This window comes from Sorex fumeus, unplaced genomic scaffold, assembly GCF_029834395.1.
Source record: "Sorex fumeus unplaced genomic scaffold, SorFum_2.1 ptg000001l, whole genome shotgun sequence".
Taxonomy (NCBI): Eukaryota; Metazoa; Chordata; class Mammalia; order Eulipotyphla; family Soricidae; genus Sorex; species Sorex fumeus.
The window spans coordinates 6397258-6423354 of record NW_026606058.1 but is presented as its reverse complement, the minus strand read 5'-3'; the positions used below and the strand labels follow the sequence as shown (position 1 = coordinate 6423354).

General features: G+C 39.7%; 1 protein-coding gene and 1 non-coding gene across 2 annotated transcripts in view; one reads left to right on the top strand and one right to left on the bottom strand.

Annotated features, from left to right (window-relative positions):
* SPAG17 (sperm associated antigen 17) overlaps positions 1–26097 on the top strand; it is a 296302-nt gene that overhangs the window by 14346 nt on the left and 255859 nt on the right. The window lies entirely within an intron of this gene.
* On the bottom strand, positions 23883–24018 carry LOC130035460 (small nucleolar RNA SNORA72). The gene has a single exon (XR_008794238.1). It is a non-coding gene; the product is annotated as a small nucleolar RNA SNORA72 (small nucleolar RNA).

Sequence of the window (26097 nt, the reverse complement as noted above, 5' to 3'; positions counted from 1 at the left end):
TAGACCATGGAGCCAATAACTCTGAAAGCATGTGATCCAAACCACAATACCCTTACTTAAAAGAGTTGCCTCTCAGGGAGGCAGACTTTGGGGTGGGGGGAAGGGACAAGGGGGTACCTAGGAGTGATGTTGGGAAGAAATTGACACTGGTGGTTGGACTGATGTTGGAACATTATCTGCCTGAAACTCAGCTATGAATAACTTTGAAAATCATGGTGCCTTAATACTTTTTAAAAGCCTCCTACAAGCTTCGAAGATAGTTCAAAGAGCAAAAGGGAATAGACTGCATCCTGGAACCCAGAGTGCCAATCGTGCAGGAAGCAGAGCACATCGAATAACCCCGAAACCTGAAAAATAAAAGTGAAAAATTTCCTGGCTTTTTTTCAACATTGTGATAAGTTATACTGACTTTCTCCTTTACTCCAGTATTATTACAGAATCAACTACACGTTTAATTTTTTGAAAAGAAATGAAGATTAGCTGGATTTTGATCCTAATTTTTCTAGCTACTGTGATCATCCTGGTCCCTACACTTACTGCCAGTAAGGGGAAGGCCTAGATAGGTTAAGGCCATAGAGATTTCACAACCTGAAAGGAAAGTTTTTGGTCCTATAACTGACTCAAATGAACCTCTCCAAACACTTCCTCATACCCTGTTTGATCCCATGGTATAAAAGCATCACAGCAATCACATAGACTTATTGTGACAGTGCCCTAAAAAGAATTCTTCAATGACACCATTACCAACCAGCAATCATTCAAATGAAAGTTTCTTAGAATATTTAGTTAATAGTCTCCTTATACTTAGTTGAGGAATAATATTTTCCTCTTATAAAAAGTGGCTTAGTGACAGTAGCTGAGTTATGCAAGCTTGAATAATATTAAGAGTTTCCTTATAGCCTGAGCAAATTTTATAATCCTTGTAAAAGTTTGGATAAAGGTGAAGGGTTAAGATAGGTATTGCTGAAATATTAATATCCTAGACCTCAAAAGAATAAAGTGTATATAGATACTAGGAGATAGTAAACTGAGCCCAAGTTGGTTTGGGTGGTGAAGGGAGAAGTATTCAATTGAATTAAAGTGCTTGAAACCATTATAAATATAGTTTATAAAAATAAAGAAAATATATTTTATTGCACAGAACCCTTGAACAATTTTTGAGAGGCAGTAAAGGAGTTTTCAACGTTTTTTTTTTCATCTTAAACAGTAAGCTATTTCTCATATTAATGTGTTTTTAAGACTTACTGGAAATACTCATAATATGAGCTGAAGACTGATGTCTGGCAGCAAGCATATTTATGAAATTGGGTTGGTTTTTATTACTATATTTTCTGAAACACACTTTCATTGATATTTACAAAACAAATTGCCAGTTCACACAAAGGCCGTTTTAATAAAAGCCAATGAAAACAACTGAGTTGCTAGGAAGAATGTTAAGAGGGAAATGGACTTTTCATAACCTCACATTATGATTTCCCTTTTTGGACAAAAATGTATTATTTGAATGAGCTTGGGACCAAAGGGAATTAGCATGTCAAAATATCCACCTAGATGTTATATGTGATCATTTTTATTGCAAATGAAAAATATTAAATATAAGTAAAATTTAAGTGCTGCCAATATGTGTTTGGCAACATCTAAGGAAAATGTTAGTTAAGAAATGGTCAGTGTTGACTATGTTTTAGTTCTAGCCATAGAAACCATCATTGACACCCAGTTAACCACAGCATAAAATCCAAGACGCCCTGCCTTGGTTGCATGGTTCTACTTAACTTGGCCTTTCTTTGCCCATCTACCTTTTAATCTCCAGTTACTCCAGTTGAATGGTCTCTGTGGTATCCTCAGTTGCATACAGATTATCACAATGTAGTTTTCACTTGAAGATCTCCCTACCTCCATCCAGACTCTTTCACTAAATTCTTCCTCTGTCTTCTGTGACAGGAGCTGCAGTTGTGCCATCTCAACACACAAGGACTTCTTCTGTTAAATGACTTCAGTGCTTGCCATCTTCAGTTCCATCTTCAAAGCTATTCTAATTTGAGGTGTAATGTCAAAACTTTTGCGTCATCTGTTGTATTTAAATTCCTTTACAGCACTGAAAATTCTTGGACAGTAGCAAAAGATTAATATATTTTATTCGCTTCTCCTGGTCACAATATCTAATAGTGATAAGCACATAATGTTTTTTACCTGTTGAATCAGATTTATTAATTGTGTTTTACTGTGTCAATCTCCTGGCCTGTTTTTCTCTCTCTCTCTCTTTTTTTTATGTAGGAGTACTGCTATTTATTCAGCCATTGATTAAACTGATTGAATTGGGCATAAATTCCACGTTACTTTTTCAAAAATTTTTAAAAATTGGATAACCGTGGGATAGACCATTACAACGCTATTTATAATTGGGTTTCAGCCGTACAATGATCCAGCATCCATCCTCTGCTAATGTACATCTCTTACCACCAGTGTCCCCCATTTCCCTATCTCAATCCCCCAACTCCCCCAGCCCCCACCACCAGCCTTTCTTTATGGGAGGCACTTTCCTTCTTGCTCTCTCCCTCTCCCCCTTTCCTTTTGTGCACTATGGTTTGCAATACAGGTGCTAAGAGGTCATGGTGCTTGTTCAGGGTATTCGGTATTTTTATCAGGACAGTAAGGCTGGAGTAGCTTTTCAATCGGGTGGCAGCTTTGGTTTGTGGATGTGAACGACCAAGACTTCCAGAAGTACAGGGAGGTGTGGGGGGAGGTATCCCATCCTGACCCCGAGAAAGCCTGGAGATTTCAGTCACAAAACCCGCATACCTGAATTTTCAGCAGATTATATATTGGTGAGGTCCAGCTTGAGATGGTGGAGTCAAGCTGAGGGTATGGTGGTGATTTGGGATTGTGGAAGCAAGCGACTGTTGGGGGCTCTGCTTGGGCAGTCTCCATGCTGAGCCGTCCCCTCTGGTTTACCCCAGTCTGTTCAGCCGTGAGCGGGTCTGAGATTAACTGCAGTTTTTCATCTCTTTCAAGATTTATCTATGGGTCTCTGAAATAAGGCCAATAAATGAGCTTGTATAGCTGAGCTGGAGGTGGCTTGTGGGTGGGGCTCCCACATATTAACTTTTGGCCGTTTAACTTCTTGGTAAACTTGGTCCCAAGTTGTTGGGTCCAGCCAAAGGCACAGCGGCAATTTTGGGGTGTCAGGAAACCTGAAGACACCATCAGGCTGCAGATGCCATCAGGTTCTGATTGACCTGCTGGAGGCACCATACCTCCTGCTTTCTCTTTTAAGCTTCAGATTCATTACAAACCTATTTTAGTTTCGAGAATTTAAATTGAATTAAATCCTTATGCCTTTTTTCCTGTATTCATAAAACAGTGACAATGATTGGACTTCTCTTGCAATAGCCCTTCCAAAAAATTGCTAAAGTAATTTAAATGTTCATCATATCACACTTAGAACATTCAAATCTAGACTCTGGCTTCAAAGCTGTTACTTAACCAAGTTTTCACCTAGTTGAAAGCCATGACCATTTACCCAGAAATTCACAAGTACTGAAGACTTATATTCATCGCTTTCTCTTCTTTTTATGTACTAACAATTGTTTTTTTTTTAGTAAATCCTATTGGTTCTGTCTTTGAAATGTAACTCTTTTGTTTAAAATTTTCAAATGTTTTTATTTTTGCCAACATGTCCCAGTGGTGGTCTTTGATGGAGAAACACGTAACCACCATGGCTTTCCACAACCGTGGACAGGAGGCTACAAAGGCACAGCGGTAGGGCGTTTGTCTTACAAGCGGCCAACATGGCTGACCCGAGTTCGATTCCTCCACCCCTCTTGGAGAGCCCGGCAAGCTACCGAGAGTATTCGATATGCCAGACACAGTAACAACAAAGTCTCCAATGGAGATGTTACTGGGCCCACTCGAGCAAATCGACGATCAATGGGAGGGCCTTTACCTTTTTACCTTTACCTTTTTATTTTTAATTTTTTCTCATTTTATAAGAAAATAGCAAATCTATCTCATTACCCTCATGGTGAGATACCTCAATTCAAATGATCATGGTCGCTTGCCTATACTACTACAGGTAGGTCAAGAGTCAAACTTCTGTTCTCCCATTTTTGCTAACCTGTGCAGACTTAACTATATAGAAGCCAGAAATGTTTTTTTCAATGCATAGAAACTTGAAATTCAATGCTTTACCATAACTAAAGAGGTTACGTAACAACCATGCTAAGATCACGCACTTAGTCTCACCTCCTTTGACTCGACCTTTCACTTCCAACCACACAGCAAACCTATCAGAAAACACATTTCCACTTTAGAACCTTTGCTCTTACTGTGACTTCTCCTTTTTTAATGGCCCTCCTAAACAGTCACAGGACTGTTCCTCTCTTTAGGAATTCTATTCAAATGGTATCATCCCTGATCATCCTTTTAAAACTACACTGTTCTGTCCACTGCCCTGGTTTAAATACTGATCTATTTCATGTTATTGTCTGCTTCCCTTCATGTCGATACAAGTTACATGAGAGCAGAAATTTATCTTAATTTTCTGGGCATGGGGTGATGCTAGGGCTCAAACCTGGGTTAGCCAAGTGCAAGGCAAATGCCACTGTACCTGGGGCTCAGGCCTCAGGCATTTATCTGTCTAATAAATATTTGGAGCTTGACATAGAAAATAGCAGATGCTCCACGAGTTGAAAGCCTTTGAAGTCGTAATATTGCTGTATTTATTGGAGTGGTGTGAAGAGCAAATAAGAGTGTAGAGCAACCTGATATTTTATAATTATTATAATTTTTATGTATTTCCACATGAATCTTTACACATGTTCTCCCAACTCATCACATTAAGAACTGTCTCTGTCACTGCCACTGTCCTCCCGTTGTTCATCGATTTGCTCGAGCGGGCACCAGTAACATCTCACAACAAATTGTGAGACTTGTTGTTACTGTGTTTGGCATATCGAATACATCACAGGTAGCTTGCCAGGTGGGCGAGATACTCTCGGTAGCTTGCCGAGCTCTCCGAGAGGGGCGGAGGAATCGAACCTGGCTTGGCCAGACCAACTGCACGCAAGGCAAATGCCCTACTGCTGTGCTATCACTCTAGCCCTAGAACCTCCAAACAAGCTCTCATATTAAGAACTAGTTCTATCATGTTCATTGAGGTTAGAAATCTTCCTGAGGGGACAGAGAGATAGTACAGCACATAAGGTGTTTTCCTTGCATGTGGCTGAACTGCGTTCAATTCCTGTCACACTGTGTGGTCCCTGGCGCCCCACCAGAGGGGTTCTCTAAGTCTAGAGCCAGGAGGAAGCCCTGAAGACCACCTGGAGTTGCCCAAAACAAACTAACAAAAATAGAAAAAAAGAGAAAGATATGAAATCATCCTTGAAACTTACGTTCTAACACTAAGTTGGTCAGCTATTCCTATTTTATTTTGATTCCTTCATTTTATGTCTGCCATAATTTCTAACGCCATTTTAAGTAGTGTTCTTCCTTTGTTTATTTGTTTTGCTTTTTGGTATTTTTTTGGCCACACTCGGAAGTGGCCAGGGCTCAGAAGTGGTCAGGGCTCAGCTCTCAGCTCAGGAATCACTCCTGGCTCGGCTCAGGGGACCATATAGGGTGCTTGCCACATGCAAGGCAAGCTCAGTGCCTGCTCTGCCCTTGCCCTATAAGTAAGTTTCTAATCTCTCAAGTATCTTTTTTCATGATATAAAAATGCAAAATATGCTAATAGCTATCACAACTATATGCGAATCAACAACAAAAAGTGAAAATCTCTTTTACTTTCTTATATAAACTAAAATATGTATATCTTATAAATCTACTTGCCAGATAATTTTTATTACATAGTATATGCAATTTTCTAGTATTTAATAACTAAATTTTTCAAACATTTGATTTCCAGAAATACTGGTGTAAGTACTGGTTGACAGATTTAGTTTTTTACATCTTGCTCTTCTTTGAGCCATAAGGTGACATGTGCAATATTCATGGGCTCTGCCATATTTCTTTTGAAATCAGTATTCATTATATAATTTGTAGTTCTCTGATCATAGATCCTACCATCATCTTAGTTTTTATCATATTAGAATCTTTTTAGGCTTTTGAACTTTTAATAATTATATCATAAATGTTTCTAACCTCATAGTATTTTTTGCGATATTTTTCATATTTAGTCTCTTTATCATCAGTTAAGTCACAAATCCATTTCTTGGGGTTAATATTTGATTAGTTGGCTTAATTTTATAGCATGTCATCACCCAAAATCCACTTTGTTTATAAATATACTGTGACCTTGGTTTACTATTAATTACATCAGAAGCTAATATTTCTTTTATTTATGCCAACAAATAAATCATTTCTGTATAAGTTATTAGACAACCTAGTAGTTTTCCTCCTATAACTAATATTTTATTTTTTGTTTGTTTGAAATTTATATAATTTATTTCTATGTCCGTGTTTATTATCTGCTTCTCTTTTAAAGCTTGTTACTAATTGTATATGGGCAACATATTTTCATTTCTTAATTATAAATCTAAGAGAGTATTAACATTTCTTTAGAATATTTTAATTTTAAATAGTCCCTAAAATTTAATTGTATTTTCCAAATGCTTAACTTCTTCCACTCTACTAATTTAAATTACAAAGAGACACACAAGTCTTGGCAGGATTCCCATTCAGTTCAGTTCTAGTTTTGCTTACCAGGTCGTGATAATTTTAAATATTCAATCCCAAATTCGCTTCTGGTGTTGTATTTCAATTCTCTGTAATATTTAACTAATATGTGGTAATAAGTAGGAAATTTGTCAAGAAAAAAAGAATTGATTCACAAGATATGTCTTTCATGTGTCTGCTGGATAATATTGCATTTAGTGAGTTAGGACTTCTGGAACCTTTTGCAAAACTAAAAGGAAATTCCAAACCTCCTCAATGGCACTGTTCTGCTAACCTTTTGGTAAATACTCCTCAGTGGCCTTTTGTGTGTGTCCCGTGTCTGTTTGCATTGTTTGAGCTATCACAGATGCTGCTCCTCTGGCTCGATCAGGTCTGAGGCTCTACCATGTTGCACAACTACAGAGGCTGATCATGAACTCATTACTCTGACTAAAAGTCTTCAGAAAATGAAAGGCAGTTACTGGATGATTTCATATTCATGTGGAATAGGAATACCTAAGGAAAACTATAAGATCACAACCCAAGTAACCCAGGTTTTGAAAATATATTTACTAGAGAGAGGTAGCCAAAGAATGAGAGCCCTGTTATACCTGACAGATACTAAACATACTTACTACAGGCTTAAACATACCAGACAGTTGTATGCTCTCTTGTATGGAGGCTTTTAAAAGGATGCCCTTCCTTCTTTGGCGTAACTCATTGAACACATAATTCTTTTGTGTGTGTGGTTTTTTTGTTTTGTTTTGTTTTTGTTTTTTTGCTTTTTGGGTCACACCTGGCCTTGCACAGGGGTTGCTCCTGGCTCATGCACTCAGGAATTACCCCTGGTGGTGCTCGGGGAACCATATGGGATGCTGGGAATTGAACCCAGGTCGACCGCATGCAAGGCAAATGCCCTACCTGCTGTGCTATCTTTCCAGCCCCAAACACAACATTCTTAAAGTCATAGATTAAAGATTTTCCATGTTTCCATAGTATTTACATGTAATAGGATGATAGTAGGCACTATGTTTATAGTTATTGATGTGTAGGTGCTCCGCTTCGTTGTGAATTCCTCAAGGGCAAAGCTCTTCTTTGGAACACAGTGGTGGGAATATGCTCAGTTTGGTTTGGTTTGGTTTTACCGACATAATGAACAAACTCAACGTTGGGGAGAACATATGGCACCAGGGCGGGTCTCTTTTTTTTTTAATTTTTATTAATGAAACACCATGAGGTACAGTTGTAGATTTACAAATTGTTGTGCTTGGGTTTCGATTATACAATGATCAAATACCCATCCCTCCACCAGTGCCCATTTTACACCACCATGGATAATATCCCTCCCACCCCCATCCCCCCATCCCACCCTGTCTCTGTGGCAGGGCGTTCCCTTTTGTTTTCTCTCTCCCCTTGGGTTTTGTGGTCGGCAAAAGAGGCATTGATTAGCAAACATGTTCAGTCCATAGTCTACTTTCGACATGCATCTCCCCTCCTGGGAGGATCCTCCAAACACCCTTTATTTGGTGCTTCCTTCTCTATCTGAGCTGCCCTTTCCCCTAGAATGCTCGGCTGGCCTCTAAGCTATGGAGTAATCCTCCTGGTGCTGATCTCAGCTATTCTTGGGTATTAATCTCATTTTTTGTTACTTTATATCCCCCACATGAATGCAGTATTTCTATGTCTATCCCTCTCTTTCTGACTCATTTCGCTTAGCATGATGCTTTTCATGTTGTACCACTTGTATGTAAATTTCATGACTTCATCTTTTCTAACAGCTACATAGTACTCCATTGTGTAGATGTACCAAAGTTTCTTTAACCAGTCCTCTGTTCTTGGGCACTCAGGTTTCTTCCAGTTTCTGGCTATTGTAAAGAGTGCTGCAATGAACAAACAAGTGCAGATGTCACTTCGACTATACATTTTTGCCTCTCTGGGATATATTCCCAGGAGTGGCATTGCTGGGTCAAATGGGAGCTCAATTTCTAATTTTTTGAGAATTGTCCATACTGTTTTCCAAAAGGGCTGAACCAGTCAGCATTCCCACCAACAGTGAAGGAGTGTCCCTTTCTCGCAGGGCGGGTCTCTTACAAGCAAATCATGTGTTCCGGCCTGCTGTACTGTTTTTCCAGGCTCTCAATTTTAATTAAAGGTATGAAAACATAGATGCCATAGTCCTTTCTTTGTTGTTTTAATCTTTTTGTAATTCATGATTTACAAAGTTGTTTACAACAGAGTTTCATACAATGTTCCCACCTCCAAACCCATCACCTTGTTTATTTCATCTCTCCACCAGTGACCCCAAATTACTTCCCACACCCCAACCTGACTCATTAATACAGTTTTAAGTTTCAGTAATGTCTGCCAGATCCCATGTCTTCAGTAGTGTTGGATATAGTGCTTTATCTATATATAGATAGTTCATCTCTTTACCACAAAGTAACCCCTTGACCTGTGATCCTAAGTTGCTTTCAAATCTCCTTGACTTCCTTCCCCTATCCATTTCTCACCTTTAGAATTTGAAAGGAATCTAGAGCCAGTCATTGCTGGCCTTTGATACCTATCATTCTCTAGATTTGTTTTTCTGTATACCACAGATCAGTGAGAATATCTGGTATTTGTCCTTGTCCTTCCGACTTACTTCACTTAACGAAAGATCTTCAAAAAACACAAAAAAACTCATAAGACCTTCTAGTTCCATACAGATTTTAGTAAATTGCATTATATCGTCATTCATTTTGGCTGCGTAGCATTCCACTGTGCATATATAACAACTTCAGTGTCCAGGTTTCTTCTGTTGGACACCTGGGTTGTTTCCATATTCTGGCTATTGCACTAAGTGCTTTAGTGAACAGAGGCATGTTTATATATGTCACGGTCACAGTCCTCCCGTTGTTCATCAATTTGCTCGAGCGGGCCCAGTAACGTCTCCTTTGTCAGACTTGTTTTTACTGTGTTTGGCATATTGAATACGTCACAGGTAGCTTGCCAGGCTCTGCCATGCGGGCGAGATACTCTCCACCCCTTTCTCTTGATTCCTCCACCCCTCTCTTGGAGAGCCCGGCAAACTACCGAGAGTTTCTCGCCCACATGGCAGAGCCTGGCAATCTACCTGTTACGTATTCCATGTGCCAAACACAGTTACAATAAGTCTCACAATGGAGACGTTACTGGGCCTGCTCGAGCAAATTGATGAACAACGGGAGGACAGTGCTACAGTGCATATTATATATTATTCATTTTTATATATTAATTTTTCTCTTGTATATACTTAGGAATAAAAAGACTGAAATGTACAGTAGGCACGAAACTTAGTTTCAGCAATTTCTACCATAGACTATTCCAAAGGGGTGTGTACCAGTCTATAATCTCATGAGTCATTATGAAAGTACAGATCACTTAGCTTTTAAAAATCTATTATTATTTTATTCATTATTGTGCATTGTGGCCCTAGACAAATTCATGTGTAAAATATCATTATTTAGCATTGAGGCCTTTGAAAGATGATTATCACATCACGAAGAGTGTAGTCTTTATGAGCATCTGATAAATAAGATCTCAGAGGAATCCCTTGCTCTTTCTACATTATGAGGATGTATGAGAAGACAGTGTCTATAAACTCAGAAGTGAGCGCTTACTAATGATGAATCTTAATCTCTCACATCCCAGCCTAAACAACTCTAACACATTTCTATGGTTAAAAGTCAATTGAATGCTGTAAAATATTATAGAAACACTAATGGACTAAGACATATAATAATACATTCCACTTTCTGTGCTAAGTTTTATTTAATCATTTCATTGAAGTACCTCATTCTCCATGGCCACTTCACTTGTCATCTCGTAGAATTCTCTTTTTTTATTCTTAAGATTTTGGGGCTATACCCAGCAGTGCTCAGGACTTCTCCTAGATCTCTCTGTTCAGGGATATTTCCTGGTAGTGTTCAGGGGACTGCATGTGTTGCTGGGGATCAAACACTGGTCAGTCACATGCAAGGTGAACTCAACTCCATCCTGTAGAACCTTTTATGCAGTTCAGTCCTTTAGATTTTATGCCTAAAACCCAACAGATCTTTCTTGTATAATGAGACTCAGGTTTGGGGACCAAAGCAAAATGATAGCCAATAAAAATAGATGGGCTGTGTGGCAGGCAAATGCACTCCTCAGCCAAAGCGAATGCAATACTGGGTAGTGCATTTGCCTGGAATAGAGCCCATCCTGGTTTGATTCTGGCATTCCATGTGGTCCCCCAAATACTAACAGGAGTTATTCCTGAGTGCAAACGCCAGGTGTACTCTGAGCATCACGAGGAATGGCCCATAAACCAAAAAATCACTTGATCACTTGACTTCCCATTAATCATTGATTTGCTCGAGCAGGCACCAGTAATGTCTCCATTTGTCCCTGCTGTGTGCTAGTGTGGCCCAGTGACATCTGTTCGTTCTAGGAACATAAAGAGCCTCAAACCGATCGTTCATGATCTTGATGAAGAAGTCTGACCATCTGGTATGTGAACGGCCACGGTCTTTTGACATCCTGTGGAATCCACTCAGTAATGGCTCTAGTCCAGCGGTCGTCTCTAAATCTCATTACGTGACCAGCCCATCTGATTTTTGGTGCCTGATTCTTGATCGTTGATGGAGGTCGAAACTCCGGATTCTTTCTCTCATTTAAGTTAAACGTGATACTCCAAGCATAGCTCTTTCAATTCCTCTTTGGGAGAACCCGAATAGTGTTCTCATCCTGTTTGCGTAGGGTCCAGGTCTCTGAGGCGTATGTTAATGCAGGAAGAACAGTGGAATCGAAGAGATGTGCCCAGAGCCAGAGGTTCTTCATCCTCTTAGCTATTTCTTCGACGTTCTTGAAGGCGTTCCAAGCCGCTCTCTTCCTCCTGCGCAACTCGGGAGCCAGGTCATTTGTCATGTTGACTTCTCGACCTAGGTACACATAACTGTTGCATTTGGAGATGGTCGTTCCATTGAGAGCGAATGGGGCGTCAGGAACGAGGCCATTTCTCATAAACATTGTCTTCGTAAGATTCAACTGTAGTCCAACCTTTCCACACTCACGGTCGAAGTCGGCCAGCATTTGTGCTGCTTAGGAATGGCCCAAAAACCAAAAAATAACTAAAATTAATTTTTAAAAAGATATTTAGGTTTTCTATATTTGTGGAATACTGTTTTCTATTAAGTCTTATGTTCTAGATATGAAGGACCTAGGTCTTTCCATAGAACTGTAGCATGTTGAGCTGATGGTTATGGGGAAGCCTGACAACATTAGGCATATTTCCTATGTAGTCAAGTGTTGCTTAACAATATTTCAGAAAGGACAGACTTCATATGTGATGGAGATTCCAACAGACTATATCACATATAGATGGTGTAGTAGACTATTAACATCTAGGGTTGTACAATTGCATGCTACAACAGTCTTGCAAGGGTAAGTTACATAGTGACACATTTCTCAGACAGCCCACAAAATGAACTCAAAGCCTCTGAGATTATCATTAGAGCTTGAAGTTTTCCTCAGTGCATTCATTGTACTTCCCAAATGGAATCTCCTGAGATTTCTTTACATAAATATAAATTATAAAATATATTCACTTAACTCAGACAATATTTTAAATTTCTCCTTCATTGTTTTACTGTCTTCTCTGTTACATTTGGGGGGAAAAGCTAAAACTGGCAGAGGGGAAAGCATGTTTTCTGGAAAGCAGAACATGCCTGCAGCCATCTGGGCCAAGTGAACAGGTCTCCATGTGTAAAAGCAAATTTCTCGCGCACACGTGGAGCTGTGAAATTCCCCACACCACAGAGCTGTGTAAGCCCCTCACGAGTGCAGGAAATTACAAGTGAAAGGATGTTTGCAGGCTCTCCGGGCCTCTCTCTCTCGCCGCCCGCGTTCGGTGCTTTCGAGCTGCTTCTCCATCCGGGACAGCTGTTGCCTTGGACAGATGAAGGAAGAACAAGGCCCAAGCTGGTTGCTGAGTTGATGCCACTTGTTCAATCTCTGGTCTCTCCCAGCTCTCTCCAACCCTCAGTGTGTGTGTGTGTGTGTGTGTGTGTGTGTGTGTGTGTGTGTGTGTGTCTGCTGTCTCTCCTTCAATCCCCCTGCAGCCAACTTCAATCAATTCCTTCCACAACTCAACAACCAACCAATTCCCATCAATCCCCCTTCCTCCCCGCAGTCGTTCTTTTTCCTCCTCTCCCCACGCCTCCCCAAGTACGCCGCCCCACGGGGAGTGTGATCAAAAACGTTTTTCCAGACTTCCCAACCACCTGCAGCCCATGAGGGCAAAACAGCCTTTAGGTGTGTTTCTTCTCTCCTTAAACCTTCAACTTAATTAGCATCTTTAATTCTGATATTTACCATTCTGTCTGGACACAGTAATAGACACTTTTAGACTTGTACGGTGACTCTCCTGGGGACATCTTACCACAGACTCAGACTACAAGGCTCAGGCCAGATCAATCATTCCTAACCCCAGCAGGGTCCGAATCCTGTTATTACTTTTGGATCCCACAGAATTTGTCCATGACTAAGCTCTTAACTTCTGGTTAAGCATCAGGGCACTTTGGCCAGCCCATTTCGATACTAGGGTAGCTTATAGCTCACCACTTGCCCTGGGTTCATCCAGTCCCTTGTCGGGACCCTGCTTTGGGGGATCTAGGAAGTAAGGGCAGTTGAGGCTTAAGTCGAAAGAGCAGATGACCAGGAGGTAATATTATCTGGAGTCAATCAACTCCCAAGCCGCAGGCTTGTCTTTTTAACTGTCTTCCTGTATCCATACAAAATGCAATTGCTCTGAAGTAGCTAACCATGCAAAGGACATTAAGGAGAAGGGAAAGACAGTATTTACAAGTCAGAGTCTGATCAGGAGACAAAGGTAATTGACAGGTTGGGGGACAATCAACAAACACAAGCTTCCAGCAGCCAGGGAGGAAGGGCAAACCAACGTTATCCTACATCCATGTCACATATATCTTTCTTCATGTGCAAAATGAAGAAATTGGACGGAATGTAAGTCAATCCTCCAGCATTGAATTCGACAAGTTAGGGCTGGAGCGATAGCACAGCGGTAGGGCGTTTGCCTTGCACGCAGCCAACATGGCCGACCCGAGTTCAATTCCTCCACCCCTCTCGGAGAGCCCGGCAAGCTACCGAGTGTATCTCGCCCGCATGGCAGAGCCTGGCAAGCTCCCCGTGACGTATTCGATATGCCAGACACAGTAACAACAAAGTCTCCAATGGAGACGTTACTGGGCCCGCTCGAGCAAATCGATGATCAACGGGAGGGCCTTTACCTTTACCTTTTTAGTTTTAAATGTAATCTATTTTCATATATTGTTCTAAAAGCTGTTAAATAAGCACCAATCTGGGGACAGTCCCTGGGACCTCCACTCGTAATGCTTTACCCAGAAAAGTACCTGCTTCGCCTTACCTTTGTTTTTAAGCCAGTTCTCTAACCATGATAAAATATTTCCTCTGTTTCCATAGTAACTCAGTATGTCTGCTATGGAAACTCAGGTTTTTGTGCTTTCTTGATGTTTAAATAGTTTCCTGACTTCTCCATACCCTCGCCTCTCACCATCATTTTTGAGTTCTTCTTACTGCGTTTTCTGTTAAATATGGTGTATAGTCTTGGGCCGCACACAAAACATGAGTAACTCATGTTTCATCTATTAAGTAGAAATGAAAATAACACCCCCCAATAAGAAAGAACCGATGAAAGATTCTACGATCTCTAAAAGCATTTATCTCTCTATGTATTAATATTTGAGTTTTGATTAAACTGTCCCCCAACTTGCTTTCACATCAACCATCTAGAAAACTAAGCCAGGATAAAGATGGTTTCTTTTGTTACACTTGTTAATGTAATATGGCGTGGTATTAAGGAATGAATGTTTATTGCTTAACTTTTAATGCCTGTTTACAAGTTTAGCAGCATCCTAAAAATAGTTTGTGAAAATTTATTATGACCATATTTTCCATCCTTGCTGTGGAAATAACTGAATATGTTACATCTCTCTTTGTGATGAACATGACACTTTTTGGTCAGAGGGATATTTGCTTAAAATTATATTTTTGGGATGTCTGGGTTTAAGGAGATAACTTTCTAGCTGCATCGCTCATGCTATTAGTAATTAAAACATTTGTGTCTAGAGATGACAGGTTTGGTTCATGAGGAGCAGAATTTTGTGAATTTGGTGAAATCCACACAAGAGCTACACCTCTAACAATTTTATTCAAAGCAACTGGAGAAATCAACCAGAACATGGGCCTTCTAGAACCCCTTTTTATCCAATGGTGCCTTCCCTGAAAGTTTGCACCTGTCTTTTTGTTGTTGCTGTTGTTATATAATCTTTGCAATTTTTTTAATTTGTTTTTGAAACTTTTAATTTTATCACCGTGAGATACACAGTTTAAAAGTTTTTCATGATTGGGGCTGGAGTGATAGCACAGTGGGTAGGGCGTTTGCCTTGCACGCGGCCAACCCAGGTTCGATTCCCAGCATCCCATATGGTCCCCTGAGCACTGCCAGGAGTAATTTCTGAGTGTAGAGCCAGGAGTAACCCCTGTGCATCGCTGGGTGTGACCCAAAAAGGAAAAACAAAGTTGTTCATGATTGAGTTTCAGTCATAAGGTGCTCCAACACCTTATGCCTTCACCAGTGCACATTTCCCACCACCAATGCCTCCAGATTCTCTCCCACCCCACTCCCACCTCCAGCCTGCCTCTACGGCAAACGCTTCTCTCTATCTCTGTCTCTGTCTGTATCTCTGTAGCTCTCTGTCTCTCTCTGTCACTATCTCTCTCTCTTTCATTTTCATCTCCTCCCCCCGCCCCCGTTTTAGCATTGTGGTTTGCATTACTGTTACTGAAGGGGTATCATGTACATTATCTTACCTCCTTTCAGCACTCAGTTCTTTTCCAGAGTAATTATCTCAATTATCACAGTCATAGTGGTCCTTTTTCTGTCCTAATGGCATTCACCTTCCCCCCTTTGTGACAAGCTTTCTATCATGGACCAGTCTTCCTGGCCCTTATTTTTACTGTCTTGGGTATTATTCTTATACTATGTGATATATATATATATATATATAGAGAGAGAGAGAGAGTATATATAAATATATGTGTGTGTGTATATATGTGCAATCATTCTGTCTGTCCCTCTTTCTCTGACTCATTTTACTCAGCATTATGGGCTCCATATCCATCAACCATGCATAAGCAAATTTCATAACTTCATTTTTTCCTAATAATTCTAGTGTTCCATTGTGTAGGCGTACCATAGTTTTTTATTCACTCATCTGTTATTGGACACTTGGGCTGTTTCCAGGTTCTGGCTATTGTGAACAGTGCTGCAATGAACATAGGAGAGTCTGCACCCTTATTTGCCAACATATTTTCTTTTGGATAAATGTATCATCATCTCTAATTATTCTTATATGTAAAAGCCAGTGTCCCAGCAAATGTACAATGACTGAAATTTTCTCTCCACTTTGAACGGTAGCTTCTAGGAAAAGTCTTTAAATTTATCTAACTTAATTTGGGCATGGAAGGTTTTCAGTCAAATGAATAGCATCTAGAAATGTGTTTATATCTAAAACACAATAGTCAGTAGTGTTTCTAGAAGTTAGATGCTTATATTTGAAGCAACAATACCACCTGGGAACTTATAAATATGCGTTCTCAGAGTCTACCCTAGACTTACTGTACTTCTGAATCAGAAACTTGGGGTGGAACCCAAGTGATTCATTCTTTAATAACCATGGTTCTGATACATGCTAAAAGTTAAGACAAACAGCAATATTGTGACCACAGTGTAGTACTATATTACTAGTATAGAACTGACAATAACTTTTTTTTTCTTTTTGGGTCACACCCAGCAATGCACAGGGGTTACTCCTGGCTCTGCGCTCAGGAATCACCCCTGGCAGTGCTCAGGGGACCATATGGGATGCTGGGAATTGAACCGGGGTCGGCCGCGTGCAAGGCAAACGCCCTACCCGCTGTGCTATTGCTCCAGCCCCTGACAATAACTTTTTATGGCATACCGTAAACATAGAAGTAATTGTTGAGCTAAAATATTTGGGAAGAGTCAAATAAAACTTGAGTTTTATGTGGAAGGAAGACATTCCATATTTTTTTTAAAAGGAGCGAGCAGAGAACATGACCGAGTTGTGATAACTTACTAGATACTCTCAGATGCTATACACTCACTGTAACATTAACACTCACCACAACCCTAAAAATACTGCATTCCCATTTACTCAAAGAGAATTTAATGATCAATAATTTACACAAGAAAATTACCTGGGTGTTATTAGAAGTTTAGAAGAGTAATAATAAATAATGGTTTTAAAAATAAGTGAGAAACAATTTAAGGGCTCAAGAATATAATTTGTAGAATTTGTGGTTTTTATATTATATCATAAATCTAAAAAGTGGATCATTAAAATTTCAGTAAAGTAAGAGTGAAATGATTAAATTGATATCTTAGGAAAATTAATTCATTAGAAATCAAAGAGGGTTGAGGCTTGAATAGTTTAGATTCAAGGTAGTTATAGGTTAAACTAGAAGAATAAACTATGAGAATAAATAGGAAGGAAAAGGCTCAAGAAACTCTGAGGAAATTGTGATTGTATATCAAAAAGTAAGTGAGTAAGTAAGTAAGTAAGTAAAGGCCCTCCCGTTGATCATCGATTTGCTCGAGCGGGCCCAGTAACGTCTCCATTGGAGACTTTGTTGTTACTGTGTTTGGCATATCGAATACATCACGGGGAGGTTGCCAGGCTCTGCCGTGCGGGCGAGGTACTCTCAGTAGCTTGCCGGGCTTTCGGGGAGAAAAATTAAAGTTATGGTGAATTGGAGAAATGCAAAATTCTTCAGAATCTGACAGACTTGGCAGAATGGAGTAGGTAATTTTCCCTCTTTGTGATAGGGGAATAATTTTTGATGGGTTTGGGTGTTTTGTTGTGTAGAGATTAAAATTTAGCTTTTAGGCACATCGAGTTTGAGATGATGTTGGAATATCAAAATAGAAAGATTCAGATGTTCAGTAGGAAGTCAAATACGTGCACTTGAATTCGGCACTCATGGTATTGAGACCAGGGCGGTGAGTGTGACTACTATGGAACATCTAGAATATTTAATAGTGAGTGTGAACCAGGAGAGCAAGCAATTGTGAAGAGAATTCTAGGCAATATCTATAAGGACCTCACTTATTAAACAAAGAGAAAACATAACATAGAGCCTTTGGAAAAACAAGAATCAGTTTAAGCACTAACGGCAAAATGATGGCAAGTTGGTGGTGGGAAATTCAGATTAAAGGGCACAAGACAGCCACTCAGATCTCTTTCCTGTGGACACTTAGGAAGAACAGGCAAGGATAATGTATTTGTTGATCGTCATTTATTTAATTTCAACAAGGTGGATGTTGGTTTTGGTGGTAAGGGGGCATGGAACTAGATTAGAGGGGTTAAGAACATTGAGGTTTAGTGGGATGCGGGAACCACAATGTTAGGTTATATGTTTGTGAGAGTTTTGATTATGAAGAAAATATATGGAAAATGGTTAGTGAGGAGACTAGACTAGGCTTGGGTGATGTGAGCTCATAACAATGTCTTCTTAAAGTAGGATAGAGAACAGAAAAAGGGGGAATGAATTGATAGTGGAGACTGTAAGATGGAAACATTGAAGGGACAGAATTGTTAAAGAGATCAAAGGAAAGTGAGTCATTTGCTCTGGTATCAAATAAAAAGGATTAGAATCTGTTCCTCAACACAGAAAAATGAACAAGTTCTTGGGACTAGTGAACGATGTATTGAGATGAGAATGTGGAAGGGGAAGAAACTTAAACAAGGAGGGAATGTTTTGCTGAACAAGATGGAAAGGACACCAGTTTGTGAGAAGTGGAAGAGCAGAATTCACAAAGAATCCCTTCACTAGTTCTTTAGTGACATCTGCCTTTGAGGCTCTTCCTTGAATCTAGGGAAAGATGCAGGCAAGGAAAATGCGCGTCCCTAAACATTAGGATTGTTCAGACAGCCCTGTCTCCTGCTGGACTGTGGGCCTTTCAATAACAGATTGCTTTCTATACTCTCTGAAATACAGAAAAGCATAAAAGGCCCTCCCGTTGATCATCGATTTGCTCGAGCGGGCCCAGTAACGTCTCCATTGGAGACTTTGTTGTTACTGTGTCTGGCATATCGAATACTCTCGGTAGCTTGCCGGGCTCTCCGAGAGGGGCGGAGGAATCGAACTCGGGTCGGCCATGTTTGGCTGCGTGCAAGGCAGATGCTCTACCCGCTGTGCTATCACTCCAGAAAAGCATAAAGGATAATATAACGAGCACGTTGGTGCTATCTAAACATTGGCAATTGCTAATTTGTCTCTTTGGGGAGGGAGGAGAGGACACACCTGGTAGGAATTAATCCTGGAAGTGCTCAACGACCATATGGGATGCCAGGGATTGAAGCCAGGTTGGCCAAATGCAAGGCCAGTGCTCTACTGTTGTCGGAGTGCTCCCGCCAATAGCTAGTTTGTCTTTTTATTTTTTATTTTATTTTATTTTATTTTGCTTTTTGGGGGGATTACACCCAGCGATACTCAGGGGTTATTCCTGGCTCTGCACTCAGGAATTACTCCTGGTGGTGCTTGGGGGACCATATGGGATGCTGGGGATTGAACCCAGGTCGGCCGCATGCAAGGCAAACGCCCTACCCACTGTGCTATCGCCCCAGCCCCTAGTTTGTCTTTTTAAAATATCACTAATAAAAAGTCAGGGTGCATCTTGACTCCATTTCAGTGCCCCTGTTCCATTCCTTTCCTCCCTTCCAAGAAACACATGATCATAATCCTTCTATACATTTCTTAACCTTTTCATTTATCTATATACATGAACAATATTTATATCATAATTTAATAATGTGTTGATTTTTTAATTTACACAGATGGGTATAGTTTGTTCTTTTCATGCCTGAGATTAAACTTGTGGCCTCATGCTTGTGGCATAGCCACAGATCCATGTACCAGGCCCTTGTAACTTGCCTTATATCTAGCATTATACTTTGACATCTGTCCCCGTTGAATGTACAGAAATAGTTCTTTTCCTTCAGTTGTCCTTATCTGTTCACCTGTATATTCTGCATTTCTAGGATAACATGTATAACATAGGTACCCACATAAGAACTGTTAATTACTGAATTAATTAGGATGCACTAGGTATTGAAAAAGTAACATGTTATACAGTTCTTCATGATTCTGAAATATTTTGACCTATAATATCCTTTTTGTCTTTGTGTATTTCCTTCCTCAAGTTGATGCTGTTTTGAGGATAGTGATATACCTCATGCTATGTATTTTATTGCTACTGTCCATTTTAATGTTTAATACATAGTAATTACCTATTTAGTAATGATTGAATAGATGAATGGCTTCTGCTGTAAGTATTATTTTACTAAGTTCAAATATTTGAATACCTGAGTATTTTTCCAGGATCATGTAGCTAGGGCTGGAGCGGTAACACAGTGGGTAGGGCGTTTGCCTTGCAAGGGGCCGACCCTGCCAACCCGGATTCGATTCCTCCACCCCTCTTGGAGAGCCTGGAAAGCTACGGAGAGTATCCTGCCTGCACAGCAAAGTCTGGCAAGCTACCCGTGAAGTACTCGATATGCCAAACACAGTAACAACAAGTCTCACAATGAAGATGTTACTGGGCCCACTCGAGCAAATTGATGAACAATGGGAGGACAGTGCTACAGTGCATGTAGCTGAAATCAGGAACTAATGCTCAAATTCTCTGTTAGTAAATCCAGTGCTCTCTTCATTACACTGTTGAAAGAAGTATTGTAAAGATTGTATTAGAGAATCAATAGGAAAGAAACTGTCACTGTCACTGTCCTCCCATTGTTCATCGATTTGCTTGAGCGGGTGCAGTAATGTCTCCATTGTGAGGCTTGTTGTAACTGTGTTTGGCATATTGAATATGGTACGGTAGCTTGCCAGGCTTTGCCATGCGGGTGAGATACTCTCGGTAGCTTGCCAGGCTCTCTGAGGGGGGAGGAGGAATCGAACCCAGCTCGGCCGGGCTGGCTGTACACAAGGCAAATGCCCTACTGCTGTGCTATTGCTTCAGCCCATGAATTACTGCACTGATGTATTTATAAGTAGAGTCTATGTACCTGTGTAATTGGAGAAAAATTAATAACCATAACCAAGTCTAGGTATCTGAAATTTATCATAATCTTTAACTTGAAATATTTTGTCACCTAACCTTAAATGAGGATTATATTGTAAGGGAGATATGAGTTGAGGGTATAGAATTGCACAGGTGAAGGAATGATAAGGAAGTAGTTTTGCCCAAATCAAACTATGACCTTCTAGTTACCTTGAAGACATAACACAATTTGTCCCCTGGCTTCAGTGATACCATCCCTCCTGGCTCTCCTCATCCTTGTGTCTGTCTCCTAAGAAACCTTAATCTAAAACTGTGACTGTAGAAATTTGAAATTTGAAGAAATTACAAGCATTCTGGAGGAGAGGAAGATATCAAGAACTTCCACATTCTCCTCTGCCCTCATGCTGCATTTATTGACATTGATCAACATGTTTTACCTTTCATTTGCCTGTATAGAACTATCAAGATCATTGATCATCCAGCTCTTAAATGTTGTATATCCTCACTGCCTCAATGCCAACCCAGTGTAACTAGAGTGGTTAAGTTCCTAGAGTGGTTAACTTATTCATAGAATAAGTTCCTTATTCTATGCTTCTTTATGTTTCACATATAAGAGAGATAATTCTGTCCCTTTCCTTTTGACTAACTTCACTCAGCTTTATACTCTGTAGATCCATGCTTGTAGAAGCAAGTTTTTTGATTTCACCTTTTCTTATAACCAAAGTAGTATTCCATTGAGTATGCCATAGCTTTGTCCAGTTCTTATTTTGGGTCAACATGGCTTGTTTCCAGATTTTAGCGAGTATGAGTAGTGTTTCAATGAACATAGGAATGCAAGTGTCTTTTGTGAATAGAATTTTTGGGCATTGGGTAAATGCTAAGAAGTGGGACTGCTGGCTTAGTTAGAAACTCAGTTCTTAATTTCTTGAGAAGGGTTGATCATTGTTCAATCTCCCCACACCTCTAAGATCTTTTAAAGGAATGTTTTAAAATATGGGTTGGAGCAATAGCACAAGGGTAGGATGTTTGCCTTGTGCACAGCCAGCCCAGTCAAGCCGGGTTTGATTCCTCTGCCCCTCTTGGAGAGTCCAGCAAGTTACAGACAGTATCTCGCCCTCACAGCAAAGCCTGGCAAGCTACCCGTAACGTATCCAATATACCAAACACAGTAACAAGAAGTCTCAAAATGGAGACGTTACTGGGCCCCTCGAGCAAATCGATGAACAACAGGAGGACAGTGACAGTGAACGTTTTTAAATGGATTGTTTGCTCACATTAAAATTCCTATTTTAGCCATTTTCATCAATATTTTTGTCCTAGATATTTTGTCATTGATTTAATAAAGGCTTGTTGAAATAAACATCTCCTTTTTATTAATTAGGGAGGGCACAATTCTCTAAAACAGTATTATTCAAGATTTATGCTTATAATCTTACTGTATCACCACCAGCTATTTTTAGAGAGACCCTCTACCCCATCATTTACTTGCATAAAACAAACTCAGGTATCTAAAAGATCATATATTCCCTCAAAATCATCCTTGTATGTCCACTCTTCCTCACATCATAATTTAAAGACCATCGTTGTAGACCTGAAATGCAGAACATCAATAGTCATATGAAAAACTGCTGTGTTGTTTCCAGATATTAGAATATCCAGGTTATAATTTGGCTACCAATATATTAGCACAGATTCTGGCATTTAATTGAACTTTTACAAGAAGGGGTTAGAGTGCTTGTAATGAATAGTTTTGTTATATCTCTGGTCCATTAGAAAGTATTCTTAGGAATTCTGCACTCAAAATGAGTGCAGAAGATAAACTACCAGTGACCTTGTAGAAAACAAATGAAGTGAAGACACTTGATTTAACTGCAAGAAAATGAATTGTCTATGGGTGGCCCACCAGAAGAGTCTTAGTTGATTATCTTGTTTTTTAGGGTCATACAAATTCATGCAGTTCACCACCATGTTTTATGGACTAATGACATATAAATTAGAGAAAGGAAGATAGGGAAAAGGAATACAGCTACAATAAGGTGGCAAAGCATGCTATTGTTGAGTCTATAGATGTCTTAATTTGTAATATGGAAGATAGTACCTCATGAGAGGACTCAAGGAAGGCAGTAAAGAGACTCATGCCTGAGGAATGAGTTGATGAAAGATTGTAGCCTTTAAAATCTGATGATGAAAAGAGATCTCTTTTCTTTGGGGTCAGTTCCTGATTCCAATTTTATATTTGTGGGGCAATTAGCAGGACTCCTCTTGGTCTTGCCCGATCTCCTCTGTTAGAAGAATGCCTCTGATATGTAATATTTGTTTGAAAACCCAAAGAAGCTTATTTCCTTTTGAGGTTCGCCTTCCTTTTTTTTTCTTTCAATGTTCTGAAGTTCATTTTGGACCTCAGATTTTGCTCCAAGCAATAAAACTGGTTGGGTTGTACTACTATAATGGAACCATAATTTTAGCCAACTGTTGGGGATGCGGAGAGAGTTAAGGTGTGTAGTGGTTTTTGTGGTTTCTCTGTGGAGTAGAATTCCCTGCAAAGCTTTTCCATGTGGTGTTTTAATAGCTGTCTTAAAACTCTCTGAAGCATGGAGCAAAACTGAATTAGGCTCATGTGCTAGATTGGTAGGATAGGCCAAGAACACTGAAAAACCAAAGAAAAACAATCAAAAACCTTAAACTCAGAGGCTAAATTGTCTAAAGATGATCCTCTAGGCATCTCCAAATTCAAGATTACAGAAACGGCCACTTTTTAAAATCTATTTTTATAATACTTGCTAAGGGAAATTATTAACATTTCTCTTACAAACATTAATTGACCAATATATAGTGCTTTGTAATTTACTATTTGACCCTAGATACATTTGTCCAAAGGAGCGCTGCAACCACCTTTAAAAGGCTATTAAATCAATTATATAAATGATAAAATTGGGTCTCTAAGAGAGGGTTATTTGACAAAAAAGTATTACAGAGACAGAGTTTGATACCACTTTATATCTCTGCAGCTTTAATAATTTCAGTTATAATATTTAATTTTTTAAAAAAAATGTATCACCGGCATTTCTAAGAGCAGACCTACATGGTTAAAGAACTAGGTCTGGGGACACATGCATGGTCTTATTTTAGCGAATGTTTAGTCTGTGCTGTTTATTGCAAAATTGGAACAAAAAGAATTATGATATTTATAAAATCAGGAAAATAGTCATGTAAATTTGTGGGGGTGTGCACAGTCAAAATGTTTCTCTACTGAATTCTCACCAATGGCTATAAAACATTACAGTGTTATCCAAACATCAAAGGAATAAGCTTTCTTTAGCTTTCTTTAATCCAAGCGCTCACTGATTCAGAAATATGCTTCCTTCAGGAGTATTGACTGTAACTGATATAACACTTAATTGGTGTTCCAGTGATAAGCATGTGCAAAAATTCTCTTCAGCGTGTGGTTTCAGCTGCTAATTTCAAGAAACGTTCACTGAGTACTACCATATTCCAGGGGCATGGGTAAAGGAGAAAGTTGTCTCAGTGGTATGATTCCAGGGGAATCTTTTCCACTGACACCAGCCCACTGCTTAAAATACACCCCTGCTCTAATCTGCAGGTGGCATCCCTTGGATTTCGTTCAGTAGTAGTAGCTGCTCTTTCTTTGCCTTGTTGTGGTGGTGGTGCTCTGAGATCAGGCTGTGTCTGTGGCTGAACCCTGGGCTTCACACGTGCAAGGCATGTGTTCTACCATTTTAGCCATCAAGTTTCTAGTTTATAAAGCTTGGGGGTATATTGTATTTAATTGGAGTTCTTGGAAACTGAATTTAAGTCAAACAATATTTAACACGATTTGATCCTTGAATAATGTCATTTTGATCAATCTTTGCTCAGTGCCAGGGGACTTTTTTTCAATGTTATACTGAAAAATTTTGACTCAAGTGACATTATTTGAACACCTGCTGTATTAAGGCCTTGAGCTGAAAAGGAAGGTACATTTTACTCTACTAGAACTTGATGGGGCAGAGGATTCTGGGACGAACGATAAGGCCCCTGTGAAGTCATCAGTCACAGTCTGCTCTAGCTAAGAAAGGTCTTTACTAAGACATTCTTTCGAAAAGGAATTTTAATTATTTTGATTTTTATTTTAAGATTTAGCTCTTCCTGACACCCAGTCTTTAGATCTGGATCCATGAAATTAATTCAGTAATAACTGTGGTCCAAATATCCATGTATGGTACTGGTGACAGACCAGTAACCTGCTTACTGAGGGGAGAGTTGTGACTTATGCATTCACCATTAACTACTTTCTATGTAGAAACTTAATGTAACTCGGGGTCAGGAAGGTCCAGCACACTCCAGGAAAGAAGTCAGGCAGTGGGATTGATCTAGGAGGCAGGTGTCAGGTTCAAATTCTGGACCTCTCCTGGACTGTGAACCTAGGCCACTCATTTTTTTAATTTTATTTTTTCAAAGTTGTTCACAATGATTTATTACATTCAACATTCCAACACCAATCCCACCACCATTACACCTTCCCACCACGATTATTTCCAGTTATCCCAACCACTTAAGTGATTAAGTGATCCCAACCACCACCCACACCTGCCCCAATAACAGCCCTAAATAATTTATTTGGTATTGCTTGTTATGAATAATTCACTTAAAATGATCAAAAAATATTTCCTTTAGAAGTGTGTGAAGATCGTTGTGTCTCATTCTGTAGCAATTAAGCCCTTGTAGAAGAGACTACTAACATGTTGTTACAGGTCAAGCCTTGTGAGTTAATATTTTCTTAATCCAGATTGATTGCCTCTACTTTACGTCTCATCTAAAGTGGCATGTTACTCCTGGTAGATCAATGCTGTGGAGTATGAGATGTTGGCATGACGGCAACATGTGCTAAAGTTTTGATTGGGGTGATACAGGTGGAGTTAAATTTTTAATTGAATAGTGACTTTAGGTCCAGAAGCATCTCTGCAGCTTGTTGATCTCTTTCAAGATTTGTTTATGAGTCTCTAGATCATGGCTGGTTAATGAGCTTCCATGGAGTCAGTGGTAGTTCATGGGCATGACTGCCAGGGTTCCAAGAAGAATAGGGAGATGGGGAGAGGTTGCCCATCTCCACTCTGTGAGAGCCTGGAGATTTCGGTCACAAAATCCACATACCTGAGTTTTTCAAAAGATTCATTCCTGGATAAAGCTCGTCCTAAGCCTATGGAGTCCAGCCATGAGCTTGGAGGCAATTAGGTTATGGAAGTTTTTGGCTGCCAAGGCTCTGT